At 41.3% G+C, this 15,554-nt stretch overlaps 1 long non-coding RNA gene across 2 annotated transcripts; it reads right to left on the bottom strand.

The window, feature by feature from the left end:
* Nucleotides 1-7,646: 7,646 nt before the first annotated feature.
* LOC125483444 lies at nt 7,647-13,364 on the bottom strand. 2 transcript variants are annotated; one of them, XR_007262398.1, is made up of 3 exons: nt 12,993-13,364; nt 12,711-12,819; nt 7,647-8,412 (listed from the first exon to the last, which is right to left on the bottom strand). It is a non-coding gene; the product is annotated as an uncharacterized LOC125483444 (long non-coding RNA). The 2 variants fall into 2 exon arrangements; XR_007262399.1 differs by lacking the exon at nt 12,993-13,364 and having other exon boundaries at nt 12,711-12,824.
* Nucleotides 13,365-15,554: the final 2,190 nt, after the last annotated feature.

Here is a 15,554-nt window from a genome sequence, read left to right as displayed (position 1 = left end):
CCAATGATGAAAATCCAGATGGTTTATTATTTTTGGTTGTTTTAATTAATGTATGACTTTTACAATGTTATTGCTAAGATCATCCATGGAAATGGACACTGAAATCAAGATTCATAATAAATTTTGATTGTTTACAAAGCTGTCTTAATTTCTATAAAGAGACACTAACAGTAGTTTATATGCCATGAAGTTTAGGAAATCTTCAGCTAGGTGGGAAATTTCCTTTGGTCATTAAATATAGTCAAATCAGGAACATATTTAGCAATAGAACATTAAGCTTAATTGTATATTAGTTGCCAACAGAAAAAAAATGCATTTAAAATACTCCACTGAATTAACTGAAAAAATGTAGAGGAACTAAAAGATTTTAACTATAATTGGCAACCAACCTTTGAGTAGCAATTGAAATGACACAATAAGCAAATGCACCACATAATGGGACACACAACCATGGCAAAGAGGGCAACAAGCTTTTAGCTTCTCTTCTGAACATGCCAATTCTAGATTTCATTAGGTGCCATTTCTCTCCTGTTCCCACTACTTGATTAAGTTTAGATTTAATTATTAGATTTTTTTTGGCAGAAGAATAGTTTTGTGTACCTATCAGAGGCTGGCTTGTACTCACCAATAATCACACATATTTCAGCCATTAAATGAAAAAGGGACAATGGGTGATGTGCCGCTCTTTTCAGCTTTGTATTCTCCCAGCTCAAAAAGGTTGGGAAGTAAAGGATCAGTGGAAAAAAAAGACACATCATTTTCAATGGCCCTAATTTAGGTAAACAATACAGAAGAGGCAAGTCTAATAAGCCTTGGATGATGGATTGGAAATTCAGCTCAAGTAGGGAAAGCTATTTTTAAAAACAAGTATGTTGGAAAAACCACTAGTAGTTAGCCGATAAATAGTTTGAACCAAAAGTAAACTCAGTATATTGCACATTGTCAACAGTGGCAGCTTGCTGGCAGGTGGAGATGCAATTCAGGCAATCAAAAGCTGCCAGCTGGCAACAGAGAAGAGCTCACTAATATGCAGGTCAGTCATGGGGAGGTAAAGGAAGTCCTTCAGGACAGGCCAGCCAAATCAGGATTCTCAACTCCCATAAAATGGAAAGTCTTTCACTTACCTCAGACAGCTTCTTCTGTCTGCAGAGAAAAAAAGTCCCCACAGCTTCCCCACTCAAACTCTGTGTGCATTTTAAGTGGTGTCTCTTTTAATGAAGTATACTCACCATCTGCATTAAATGGAAACATTATCCATCTGCAGAGCTCCACAGTTTAAAATTAGTCAATACATAGAAGAAAATAGATATAAGCAACAGCAGGCATTTAAGCAAATAGCTCATGATTGCAATAAAGATATATCTTAGTGAGGAATAAGAATTCTACAAAGGGATAAGCCAACCATGGTTAACTAGGGAAGAAAGGCAGCTTTTGAAATTAAATAAAATATGGCAAAAGTTAGTTGTAAACCAGAAAATTGGGGAAAGCTTAAAAACAAATAAAAGGTACCCAAAAAGGGGCGATATAAATTTTGAGCAAGCAGTAGGAAATGAGACTTTAAGTATATAACAAGAAAAGGGCAAAGTGCACATGGGCCCCTTAGAGAACAAAGCTGGGGAAATAATGGAGGAAAAAGGAAATGACAGGAACTAAATAAATATTTTGCATCAATATTCATTCCAAATAGCATTCCAAAAATTCTAGGAGGCATTTTCAGGATGGTAGTCTGTAACTAGTGGAGTGCCACAAGGATCAGTGTTGGGGCCACAATTATTTACAATATATTAATGATCTGGAAAAGGGAAGTGAATGCCAAATTTACAAATGACACAAATAGATGAATACTCAGTGTGGATGACACAATGAGTCTGCAGAGGGATATAGACAGGTTACGTGAGTGTGCAAAACTTTGGCAGATGCAATATAAGTGAGAAAATGTGAGTTTGTGCACTCTAGCTTAAAAGAATAGGAGTTAAATATTAATTAAATGGACAAAGCTACAGCACAGAGGCAGCTAGGGTTCCTCAGATCATAAAAAGTTAATGTCCAATTTCAGCAGGTAATAAGGATGGTAGTTGGCCTGTATTTAAAAAGGAATGGAGTATAAAAATAGGAAAGTCTTGCCAAAGCTGTACAATGATATACCACTCAGAGACAGTAGGAACAGCCGATGCTGGAGTCTGAGAAAACAAGGTGTGGAGCTGGATGAACACAGCAGGGCAGGCAGCATCAGAGGAGCAGGAAAGCTGACGTTTCGGGCCTAGACCCTTCTTCAGAAATGGGGGAGGGAAAAGGGACTCTGAAATAAATAGAGAGAGGGGGAGACAATGATAGAAGGTGGATAGAAGAGCAGATAGGTGCAGAGAGGACAGATAGGTCAAGGAGGCGGGGATGAAGTTAGTAAAGGTGAGTGTAGGTAGGGAGTTAGGATGGGGGTTGGTCAGTGAGGAGGGAGGGGCGGGTAGGTGGGAGAAAAGACGGACAGGTCAAGGAGGCGGGGACGAGATGGGCTGGTCTTGGGGGCAGGGAGATTTTGAAGCTTGTAAAGTCCGCATTGAGACCATTGGGCTGCAGGGTTCCCAGGCGGAATATGAGGTGGTGTGTCTCCAGCCTTCGGGTGGCATCATTGTGGCACTGGAGGAGGCCCAGGATGGACATGTTGTCCAAGGAGTTGGGGGTGGGGTGATGGTGTGGTGTTGAAGTGGTTCGTGAATGGGAGGTGTTGTCGTTTGTCACGAACCGAGCGTAGATGTTCCACCAAGCGGTCTCCAAACCTCTGCTTGGTTTCCCCGATGTAGTGGACACCATATCGGGAACAGCGGATGTGCAGGTGAACATCTGTTTACTGTGGAAGGTTTTCTTGGCGCCTGGGATGGAGGTGAGGTGGGAGGTGTAGCACTTCCTGCAGTTGCAGGGAAAAGTGCCGGGGGTGGTGGGGCTAGTGGAGAGTGTGGAGCGGACGAGGGAGTCGCGGAGAGAGCGGTCCCTCCAGAAGGCAGATGAGGGTGGGGAGGGAAATATATCCTTGCAGGTGGTGGAAGTGGCGGAGAATGATATGTTGGATCTGGAGGTTGCTGGGGTGGTACGTGAGGATGAGGAGGATTCTGTTTTTGTTGTTATTGCGGGGAGGGGGTGTGAGGGATGAGTTGTGGGAAACACTAGAGATGCGGTCGAGGGCGTTTTCGACCACTGAGGGGAAATTGTGGTCCTTGAAAAACGAGGACATTTGGGATGTGTGGGAGTGGAAGCTTGACAGGGGAGGTGTAGAGAGGCAGTTTCCTGTTTTAACAAAAAATCTGTAGCTCAGGTTGCGTTGGAGTTGTTGGATGGTTCACTGAGCTGACTGGTTTTCATGCAAATGATTCATCTCCTTTCTAGATGAATAGTCAGTGCTGTGTAGCCTCTGTTGAAGCGCTGTTGTTCTGTCCCACTCTGAATTTAGATAGTCCGGTTTGTCACGGTGGGCAGTTTTGTATGTAGTGGTATGTAGACGGGGTCTATTTCAACCTGCTTGTTAATTGCACGATAGTTGAAAACCAGGCCTCCAGGAATTCTTATGCTTGTCTTTTTTTTGCTTGCCCTAGTACTGTAACTTTGTCCCAGTTAAACTGATGTTCTCCTATGTCAGAGTGTATTGAAACGAGGGAGAGTTGGTTGTGCCGTTTTGCTGCAAGTTGGTGTTCATGTGACCTGGTGGCGAGTTTCCAGGCCCTCTGTCCTATGTGGTGTTTCTTAGAGTTACTGCATGGTATTTTGTATATCACATTTGTCCTGCTTATTGTGGGTATGGTGACTTTCATCTTAGAGAATAACTGGCAAAGTGTGGCTGTTGGCTTGTGTGCTACACCTCTTGGAATAGGGATAGCCCACAAACCAACAACTCCAGGCAATTTCCTCTTGAAGGAATGCTTAAGATCACAGGACATAAATGGGCAATCCTTTCATTGATATTAAGATAGGGATTAGGAAGGATTGTTTCTCTTAGAGAGCTTGATGAACCAGGATCATTAGATATACTCAAGGCAAAGACAGGTTAATAATCTGTCAGGGAATCTAGGGTCAAATGAAAAAGGCAAGAAAGCAAAGTTGAGGATTTCAGATCAGCTCTGATCTCAGTGAATGGTGCAGGAGATGCAAGCTGGGTGGCGGAAAAGAAGTGTGTGTGTGTTTGAAAATAGCCTGCCTACTTCTGTTCCTATGTCTCAGGGTCTTATAAAGGTCAGTAAAATGAGCTGGTTTATAAAAAAAAAACTGCACAATCACCTTTATTCTAATGGATAGGATTAAAAAAAAACAAAAAAAATATCAATTCAAAGGGGTCGTGTGGCTCAATGAGAGCATTCATGCCTCTTAGCTGGAGGCCAGGGCTCAATTAAAGCACATGGGTGAACATGAGATTCCTACTTGCTCCCCTTCTCAAACTGGAATTGGCTTGTATGTCCATCATGGATTCTGACAACTCCTGAAACATTTTTGTACAGCTCTTGTATCCAAACATCTGCTATAGCTGACCACGCAGTACAACGGCAAAAGTTTCAGCATGGTCATTGACGTAAGGAGGAAGCCGAACCTTTAACTCATTTTCATATTTCTCCAAGAGATTTCCGAGCACAAAAAGTGATTCGGTCTCCAAATAGTACAACTGACACAACGTGGAAGATTTTCAAAAGATTAAAATGGTAAGGGGTTAAGCTGTTGACTTGCTTGCCAAGCTGGATTGTTTTTGTTCAGACGCTTCGTCACCATGCTAGGTAACATCATCAGTGCGGCCTCCGATGAAGCGATGTTATGCTACTCCACTTGGAATTTATACTGTCCAGTCTGTTATGGTGAGTTGTTTAATTTCTAGTTTTGTTCTGTATGGGTTTGCATATAGGGTCCAATTCTATGCTGTTGATTGCATTATGGGTTGAGAACCATGCCTCTAGGAATTCCCATGCACGTCTATGTTTGGATTGGGCTACTATGGTTACTTTGTCCCAGTTAAACACTGGCCTTTATGGGTCGTGTGTACTGATATTAGGGAAAGTTGTTTTGCTGCTAGCTGATGTTCGTGTGTTCTGATAGCTAGTTTCCTTCTTGTCTGTCCAATGTAAATGCTTGTGGCAGTCATTGCATGGTATTTTGTAAACTACGTTAGCTCTGCATTCTGGGGGAAATGAGGTCTTTAATCCTTGAGTGTTTGTCATACCATGATTGCTAGTGGTCGTAGGAATCTGTCAGTTTGGATATGTTCTTGACGTAGGGCAGTGTGGCCAGTGTGTTAGGGCATACTACGTCCACTTCTTGTTGTATACTTAGTAGACACCTGCGGATGAAGTTGCAGGGATGTCTGTTCGTAGCGAAGATTTTGCATAGGTGCTCTTCCTCTTTCCTGCATAGTTCTGACATGTTGCAGTGAGTGGTGACCTGTTTAAATAGATTAGTCCTAACACAGCTTTGTTTGTGGACGTTGGGGTGGGTGCTGTAGAAGTTAAGGATTTAGTCAGTGTGGGTTGCTTTCCTGTATACTGAGGTTGGGAAACTCACCGTTAGTCATATGTTCAACTCTGACATCGAGAAAACAGAAGCTGATTGTTTTCTTCTTCTAGTGAATTTAATACCAGCAAATACATTATGAATGAGGTGGTAGGTCTCTACTAGGTCGGTGCCTTTAATAATGACAAACTGTGTCATCCACGTACTGGTCCCACAGCTTAGGTTGAATGAGGGGGAAGGATAAGGTGTTCTAGTCTTTGCATGACTGCAACTGCAATGAATCCCGAGATAAAAGTGACCCCATGGGTGTACCATTGACTTGTTTGTATACTTGACCATTAAAGACGAAGTGTGTGGTGAAGTACAAGTCCAAAAGTTTGGAGTACATCATCATTGCTGATAGAGCTGCTGGTCTGTGTTCCTGCTTCCTTTAGTAATGTGGCCAATATTTCTTTATTTACATCAAAGGATACCATAATCTCATTGCTGCTGATTTTTGTATTCTTTAGGGTATTGAGGAATTCTTGGGTTGAGTGGATGGAATGGCGTGATTCATCAACTTAGTGTTTCAGTCTCTGTTGTAGGTCCTTGGCCAGTTTGTGTGAAGGTACGACTGGTAGGGAGACAGTGGGGCTGAGGGGATGTCTGGTTTGTGTATTTTGGGTAGTCCATAGAAGTAAAGGCTGTTCGTGCCCTCTGGTTTCATTCTCATGTGGTCCATTCTGGTTATCTGTTCTGCATACTTCAGCGTTTGGGTGATCCTATTACCTAGCTGCAGTGTTGGGTCTATCGCCACCTTTGGTAAGTGTTTGTAGCTGTGAGCAGTGCTGGTCCTTTCTCAAAGTAGTCCAGTTTGTTCATAATGACGGTCATGTCCTTTGTCCACTGGTAGGATTATAATATTCTTGTCTTTTGGAGTTTATCTAGTGCTTTTCTCCGTGTTCAGGGTGTCCTAGTTGTTCCTTCGGCTGAGGATGGGGATTAAAGTTTGTCAATGGCTTGTTGGGTTTTGTCCGTGAGTCTGTTGCCTTTTAATATAGTTTTCAGGGCTTCCCTGATGTCTGTTCTGTTCACATCTCGGCAGTTGTAGTTCAATCTGCATAATATGACATCTTTCTCAGATTCTGAGAGTCGTCTGCTGGATAGGTTTCTTAGCCACGTGTCTGACTTGTTCTTGTCCTGGTCTTTGTGGTGGATCAGTTCAGTTTGTTTATCCTGTAACTTGCATCTCTTCTTTGTTTTGGTCCTGTGCTACAAATCTTTGCAAAAAAACCTAAAAAAAAAAACACTAACAGGCGCAACACGCTAAAAATTGGCCGACCATAGGAAACCCTTGCCAACCTGCCTAAGCGCTACCCACAAACAACACTTTCTTCACGGATGCCTCAGGAACCAGGTACTGTCCTGCATCGTAAGAGTACAAACCTCGACTCAACAACCCACAGGCATATAAAATAGCTGCTGAACAGAATGGACGCAGAATGCTGCAAGAAATGATTAACGATGCCCATAACTGACTCTACATGCAAGAACAGGAAATTTCACGCCAAAAGTCACAGTATCTAAATACTACGGACCAGCAATGGACTACAACCATAGAACACACCATCACTAAAACAAAGAAGAGACACAAGCTACAGGAGAAAATTACAGTTTTGTTGTGTGTAGGGTCCAATTCTATGTTTGTTATTTGCATTATGGGTTGAGAACCATGCCTCTAGGAATTCCCAAGCTTGTCTATGATTACTTTGTCCCAGTTAAACTGATGGCCTTCATTGTCTGAGTGTACTGATATTAAGGAAAGCTCATTGTGTCGTTTTGCTGCTTGCTGATGTTTATGTATTCCGATGGCTAGTTTCCTTCCTGTCTGTCCGATGTAATCCCAGTGGCAGTCATTGCATGGTATTTTGTAAACTACATACAAACCCATACACAAAACTGGAGGTGACAACTCACCGTAAGAGGCCGGACAGGATAAATTCCAGCAGAGTATGACAACATTGTTTCATCGGAGGTCTCACTGATGGTGTTACAACATCTGAACAAAAACAAGCCAGCTCAGTGAGCAAGTCAACAAACTCACACATAACGCGAGCTACAAATCTTTGCTAAAACCTTAAATGGTAAGGTGTCAGCAAGTGGTAATTGGACTGTAAAAACAAAATTGGTGGGTTGTGAAAAATTTATTGTACAATTATTTATTTACATTTCCAATGCATATTATACAACAACTCAAAATTCAAATATTACAGGATAGTAAAGTCTTGTACATTTTCAGTTGCATTTCTGCAAAGTAACCAGCATATAGATCTAACCTAAATCTAGAATAGCCAGCAGAGTACTCAAAAGCAACTTGAAAAGTACATTTTATACACATATTCATATCTTGAACAAGATTTTAAAAAGTCATTCAAAATATTCACATCATCAATAACAAAGAAGTGAATGTCAAGATTACAAAGGCAAGAAAAACCTCTACTTACACAGCAGATACAATTGTCCGAGATCACAATTCACAATTGAAGTTTTTGGCACAAGTCAAAAAGATAATTTTGCTGCATGATTGATTTGAAGAACGTTGTGTCAAAATGGAAAAACAAATTACTCATGCTTGTAGCAAATGTTCTCTCCTAATATAATCTCAGTAATACAAAAAGTTAAATTCTGAAGATAACTTTACCCATTTATTAAATTACATTTCATAGTCACACTTCTTTAAAATGGTTATGCCAGTTTTGACGTCTTCAGCTCAAGCTGTGCCTTTCTTTATTCTTTGGTTTATCACAATGTTTAGTGTCTCTTTCAAAACCTCAGCCTCGGACTTGCTGGGAAATTAAAGTCAGCAGTCTTTTACTTAATTCCACATTGTGCATTTTTAAGTAGTCAATGAGGTCTGCTTGTTTTTCCACAAGGTTTTCCAAATTTGATCCATCCCTTGAGAGGAAAAACACAGCTTTACAAAATTGTTGTATGATGCAAGCTTATGTGTCAAATTAAAAAAGTTACACTTACATGGTGCATTTCATTAAGTAACATTTCAATGCATTTTATAACGCAAAGAAGCATTTTTCAAAATGTAGCCACTACAGGGATGTAGGAAACCAGTCAACTTATACTCAAAGTTTCACAAACAACAATGAGATAAAATTACTACATAATCTGTTTACTGTTGTTGGTTGAGGGATAACTACTGGCCAGCGCACCAGGAGAACTCTTCTAGTCTTTGAAATAGTGACATGGGGTATTTTATAACCACTGTACAGCAGATAGGGCCTTGGATTAATGCAGTATGTGCTCGCAATGTCAAACATGGCCAAAGCTGACTGTCAAAGCCACGTATTTGCAGATGGCCCCAGTGACACCAGTCAGCAGCAACTGTATGCCAGTATGCATCTGTAAATAGATCAGATATAGCAAATACACACGGGGAAGCTCTCCTCCCTTTATCTGCCTGGATGCTTTTCTGATTAAGAAAAACAAAAATTGTATTGTGTCCAAATTATATTTCTTTTCCATTTCCATTTCCATCTCAGTCATGACACCCTGATGAGATCTTGAAGCTATCCATAAACCCTCAAGATAAATAGGGTTGAGATTGTTTGGTCATTTCAGTTTGACCCTTTAAGCCAGTCAGTAGCCTTTCATTCTCGTTTAAGTGTCCATACCAAAGTGATGGGTAAATGGCTTTCTAATAACATGGGCTGCATAAAGCCCTCTAACACTGAAGAACATTACAACCAAGTAACAATTTAATTATATAGCACCTTTAACAAAATGAAGATACAGCCAAGAGCACCTCAAATTGGACTATAACCAGATATCAAAAATGTTCACGAAGTCTAGGCAAATGGGAGAATAAATACTTTGGATGAAGAGGATGCAAAAGGCAGAGTTTTGGACATCACAATTTATTTTTAAAAAGCAATGGAGCCAAAGCTCAAGTTTGTCCCTGCCTTGTCCTGCACAGTGAGCAGTGCCTCCCCCCCCACCCCACCTAAAAAAGGACAGACAGTTGCTATTCTGTTGCCAGCAGTGTGTTCCTGGTCATGCATGGCTGATGTGCACCTAGCAATGTTTGTAGCCTCATTTGTTTCAATGTCTTTTTTTTTTTAAAATTCATTCAAGGGATGTGGGCATCACTGGTTAGACCATCACTTATTGCCCATCCTTAAATGCTGAATTCAGAGTCAACTACATTGCTGTGGGTCTGGAGTCAAATGTAGACCAGGCTAGGTAAGGATGGCAGTTACCTTCCCTAAAAAAAGGGGATTAGTCAACCAGATGCGATTTTCCAACAATCGACAATGGATTCATGGTTATCATTAGACTCTTAATTCCAGATGTTCATTGAATTCAAATTCCACCATCTGGCGTGGCAGGATTTGAGCCAGAGTCACCAAAAAAAATTACCTGGATCTCTGGATTAACAGTCCAGTGATAATACCACTAGGTCATCACCTCCACCCATCAGAAAGAAAAAAGTATCACCAAAGATTCCGCTTTTATTAAATTGTGTAGGCATCCCTGGCTGGTCAGCCTTTATTGCCCTCCACCAGTTGTCCTCAAAAAAGGTGGTGCTGAGCTGCCTTCTTCAAACACTGGTGTCCATGTGCTGTAGGTAGGCCCACAATGCCCTTAGGGAGGGAATTCTAGGATTTAAACCCAGTGACAGTGAAGGAACGGCGATGCATTTCCAAGTCAGGATGGTGAGTGGCTTGGAGGGGGACTTGCAGGTGATGGTCTTTCCATGTACCTGCATGGATAGATCGGCATCTCCCTTGTCCTTCTGGATGGAAGTGGTCATGAGTTTAGAAGGTGCTGTCTGTGGATCTTTGGTGAATTTCTGCAGTGCACACTGCAACCACTGAGCGTCAGAGCTAGAGCGAGGGAATGTAGTGCCAATCAAGTGGGCTTCTTTGCCTTAGATGATGTCAAGTCTATTTTCATGCTGTTGGAGCTGCACTCATCCAGGCAAGTGGGACATATTCCATTACACTCCTAGCTTGTATCCTCTAGATGGTGGACAGGCTTTGGGAATTCAGGAGGGGAATTATTTGCCACCATACTTTCAGCCTCTGACCTGCTGTAGTAGCTGCTGTGCTCATGTGGAGATTCCAGTTGAGTTTCTGGTCAAGCGGTAACTCCCAGGATGTTGATAATGGAGGACAGCGATGGTAAGGCACAAATGCTTCTTGCCACTTATCAGCCCAAGCCTGGATGGTCTTGCTGCAATTGGGTCAGATACTGAAGCAGACACTGACAAGTTATAAACGGTGCTGAACATTGTGCAATCTTTGCCAAACATCTCCATTTCCGACCTTTTGATAGTGAGGCATTTGGGGAGAAAGGTAATTGATGAAGCAGTTGAAGATGGTTGATCCAAGGATACTACCCGGAGGAACCCCTGCAGAAACGTTCTGGAGCTCAGATGACTGATCCGCAATAACCACAACCATCTTCCTATGTTTTGCAGGACTCTAACCAGAGAGTTTTGCCCCGATCCCCAATTTTGCTTGGGTACATTGTGCTCCACATGAGTACATCGTCACGACCTGACAGTCAAGTGTGTAGACTGGAATTTGAACTCAGACCTGTCACATTAGGCATTGTGTTATTAAGTCATAGAATTACAGGCTCCCTAGTGTGGAGGCAGGCCATTCAGCCCATCAAGTCCACAGTGACCTCCAAACAGCATCCCACCCAGACCCACTCCTCTATCCCTAACCCTGCATTACCCATGGCTAATCCATCTAGCCTGCACATCCCCAGACACTACAGATAATTTAGCATGGTCAATCCACCTAACTGAGAGGAAACTGGAGCACCCAGAGAAAACCCATGCAGGCACAGGGAGAATGTCTGTGTAGAGTCTGCACAGTCGTTCAGGCTAGAATCGAACCTGGGTCCCTGGCACTGAGGCAGCAGTGCTAACTACTGAGCCACCGTGCCATCCCCAAGTTGCATAGAATTTTATTATTGTGGAGAACACCTTGAAATCAAATATTCTGAACAAATACGATTGTTTCAAAGGAGGTCCCAAAATTACAAACTGCTACATTTTTCTGGTTCAACATGTTTATGTAATGGTGGTGGGGCGTTAGTCACTCAGGAAATCAACATTGCTGTGGTGACATGTATATACATTTGTAGTCTGGAGCTATGGACAGTGATGCTAGAAGCTCCCACGTTCTTTCCATCTCACGGCTGACCAGGAATCTCTCCTAGTCTTACCACCTGCCTTTGAGCAAACACTTCCAATGCATGTTTGGTTACTATATGGATGCACCCTTCATCATTAGGTTTAGGTAAGATTCAAACACAAAAGTTTTTGGCTCAGAGGCAGGGGCAATTCCCAAGGAACGAGGCCTCCTTATCTAATGGCGGCTGAGTTACGACAACTAGGAAGATGCCTTGTTCAATTCTCATTTTGTGAGGAGATCACCAGCAATATGATAGAGATGCTGAAACTCATCTCAGCTCTTCCAAGATAAACAGGTGAATAAGAGTCTAAATTCCTTTCTTCACTGTACTATTGCTAATACACTGGGTGGATGATCTGATAACTCCTCAATACTTTGACGATTCAATATTAATGAGGAGATAATTGTAGAACTGGAAGGGAAGCTATGTCCACGCAAGTATATCACAGCTAAATAAAGAAATGTGGCAAAAAGAGGAGTGCAACTCCGTAGTGATACAAGTCCAGTCATCTTATCACAAATAGATTCCAATGGAATCTATTTCATAAATATATTCACTTCATAAACAGAACTACAGATACACCACATAAAACCTCCTAAGATACTATATACAGAAATCCAAGCGAGGAGGGCAGTAGAGCAACAATGGATGCAGAAAATCTACGTGTTAAAAAACACACATGTTTCAGCTTCCCAATTACCAGCAGTGAATTTTCTACAGTAATAAAAAATGCTTGAAATGACAAATACATATCTTGATTCACAAGTAATGTTCCATACTGGACAGCCTTTTTGCTAGGACTTGGGAATTTGGCAGTTTACCTAACCCTTCTTCTGGGGCAGAAATATAGGCTGAATTCAACTAAATATCTTCAACAGGTGGAAGGTGAGCTGGAGTAACAACCATTTACTCAAGGTAGTAGCTGAGCAGTTAAGAGAAGATAAAACATTGATACCTTTATCACGGGTGACTAAAACAAAATGGAAGTCCCCAGAAGAGAAAAAAAGTTTCATGTTAGAAGTTTCACTCACCTGAATCCAGTCTCCGAGAGCACATTAGTGTGGTTCGGATATCGATGCCTTCGCTCTTCCTCTTGGATGTCAGGACATGGTTTCAACTGATTGAACTTTATAATCTTTACTGTGAAAGGAACAAAAAAAAAAAAAAAAAAAAAAAGGCAGGTTAGGCAGAGCAAAATTAACGATCTATGACACATGGACAATGGAAATACTATTATTATCCAGAATTCTTGATTTTGTAGTTTTTTGCCATCTAACAACATGTTCACCAAACATAGCTAGCTTTCTCCTTACTTCACTGACAGCCTTCTTGAAATTAATCCAGAACACGTATTGTAGTCCACTTTTATCTCTGGTGTTCACAGGTTGGAGCAACTTTACATTTGTTGGGGTGGACAGCAATGTTCTAAATAGGTACAAACAACAATGACCATTTATTAATATCCTAATCTCCTCAATGTCCAGCAGCTCCTGCACACAACGACAAGATGGGTGTGAATTCACTACCTTAAATGTACTATTTCAAGATACTTAGTGTCCAATACCTTTCTTTGGAAAACATAGTTAATAACCACAAAGGAAACCAAACTAGTATCAACCAAACTCCCACGGGGAGGCACTCAACCAAAGTATGGTAGGAAACAAAAGTCTTTTTACCAAAAGGCAAAACAAACCAAAGCTCTAAACAATAACACAGTTTTTGCTAATATAGACAAAGTGTTGGAGAAACTCAGCAGGTCTGTCAGCATCTAAGGAGAGGGGAACATGAGTTAACGTTTCAAGTCTGATACGACTCCTTTAAAAAAAAAGTCCTGTTGGACTCAAAATGTTATTTTTATTTCTCTCTCCATAAATGAAATAGACACAAGTTTCTCCAGTGCTTTGTATATAGCTTTCACTGTTTAGTGGAGCTTGACTGGGATTTTGGGCATAGTAAAAGAATAAGATATTTAATGCCTGCTTCTACTTTAGACATCAGCCTGCGCTAGTATTAGTTACTTTGTTGGAGAAATCCTCAACTCACTCCTGTGGCCTTTCATCTGCCACTTCAACACACCACTGTGTTCCCACATCAACATGTGTTTCAGGCTTGCCACAGTGATCCAGCGAGCTTCGGTGAGATCTCAAAGAGCAACATCTCATCTTTTGACCGGGGACCCTGCAGCCTCTCGGACTCAACATTGAGTTCAATGACATGGGAGTCTGGTCATGTGCTTCCATGTTTTTTGAAACCCATCCTGGTCCTGTCATGACATGGGTTGCTTCCAGAACAGCCTATCCACTTTCTCCTATTTTTAGGCCTTTTATCACATTCAACTTCTCTTTTGTCCTGGTTTACTATCAATAATCCCCTGGTCTGCCTACTCCTTTCTTAACTCTAAGCTCCATCACCACCCATCAACTCACTGCCCACAAGCTTCCTCGCATCCCTTGCCCCTTGTCTGGAGTGTGCATCCAGCCAGAACTCTGATGGTCAGCAATATTGCAACTTTTGAGCTTTGGATCATGGAAATGGCTGGGGATCCAGAGTAGGACTCTAGTAGCCTGCAGTGAGGCGGCTGCTGAGCCCAGGTGGCAGTCAGCAGTGAGACAGCAGTGTCGAGGCATGGGGATCAAGAGATAGAACCCAGCGCAGGGAAGTGAGAGTCCTTATGGGGAAATCCCAGTGTGAAGCAACTGCAGGCCTGTGACTAAAGGATTGTAACTCTGAACGCAACTATTTCTTTATTGACTACTGTTCTTCTAAATAGAAAGTGATGTTGAATTTTTAAACTTATTTCTGTATTTTTCTACTTTGTACCCAAGATGAAGCACTGAATGGCGAAACTGTAAATTTTTCACTGTAGTCCTGTACTTGTGACAATAAAATCTTTCTATCCTATACATGGTCTTGTGTGCACCAGGATTTGCTCATGTCACTAATGTTTCTTCCTTTTTCTACATGCAAAGAAAATGAAGGACTTTTTTAAAATATAAAAACAAGAATGTATCCTCAGGACTGCAACTGATGCACCCTTTTCGATATATAAAAAAGAGAAGAGAAATTACTGAAGAAACTCAGCTGAACTGAATCCTGAAGGGTCACTGGACCCAAATATTAACTCTGCCGTCTCTTCATAGATGCTGCCAGACCTGCCAAGATTTTCCCAGCAATTTCTGTTTTTGTTTCAGATTACCAGCATCCGCAGTTTTTTTTAAAAAAAAAAGGGTTATGCTCATCCTGCATAAGCTGCTTTAAGCCCATTTACCATTGGATACGCTTTTCTTTCATCTATTTAACTACTAGTGTGTGGCTCAGATGTCTACCCTAAACCAACCCAGTTGGAACTTAATCCCCATAGACAAAAGAATTGGTTGACATATTTCTAACTTCTAGAGTTCTAGAGTACAGAATTTATTTCTATCTTCCATTCCATCCATTTGGTTTTAAGCACTTCAGTCAGACCTCCTTCACATTCTCCAATTTAACAAAAGCAGTCTCAATTTTCTAAAGGTGGCTTTCACGTATACTTCCTCATATTTGAATATTTGGTGAATCTGTGTGATAATCCTTTTTATTTCCCTAATATCTTTCCAATACCATGGCCCTCAAGACTGCACTTAAAAGTAAAAGGGGAGGCCACAGTCCAGTGGCATTGTGATTAATTATGATACTTGTGCTATGAATCTTAAATCATTAATCAAAAATCCCAAGCCTCAAAAATATTTTAAGTAAAATAATTGCAAAGATAAACAGCGTTATTTGAATAATCTCTTCTTATCTTGATACCATTAAACTAAATACATTTGGAGTGGCTGAATGTTGTACACGTTTGACTCTACTTGACTTATTGTCATTTTAGATTACTGTTGCAG

The sequence above is a fragment of the Rhincodon typus genome, chromosome 1, assembly GCF_021869965.1.
Source record: "Rhincodon typus isolate 14 chromosome 1, sRhiTyp1.1, whole genome shotgun sequence".
NCBI lineage: Eukaryota > Metazoa > Chordata > Chondrichthyes > Orectolobiformes > Rhincodontidae > Rhincodon > Rhincodon typus.
The sequence above is the reverse complement of the archived record's forward strand: the minus strand, read 5'-3'. Positions and strand labels throughout refer to the sequence as shown.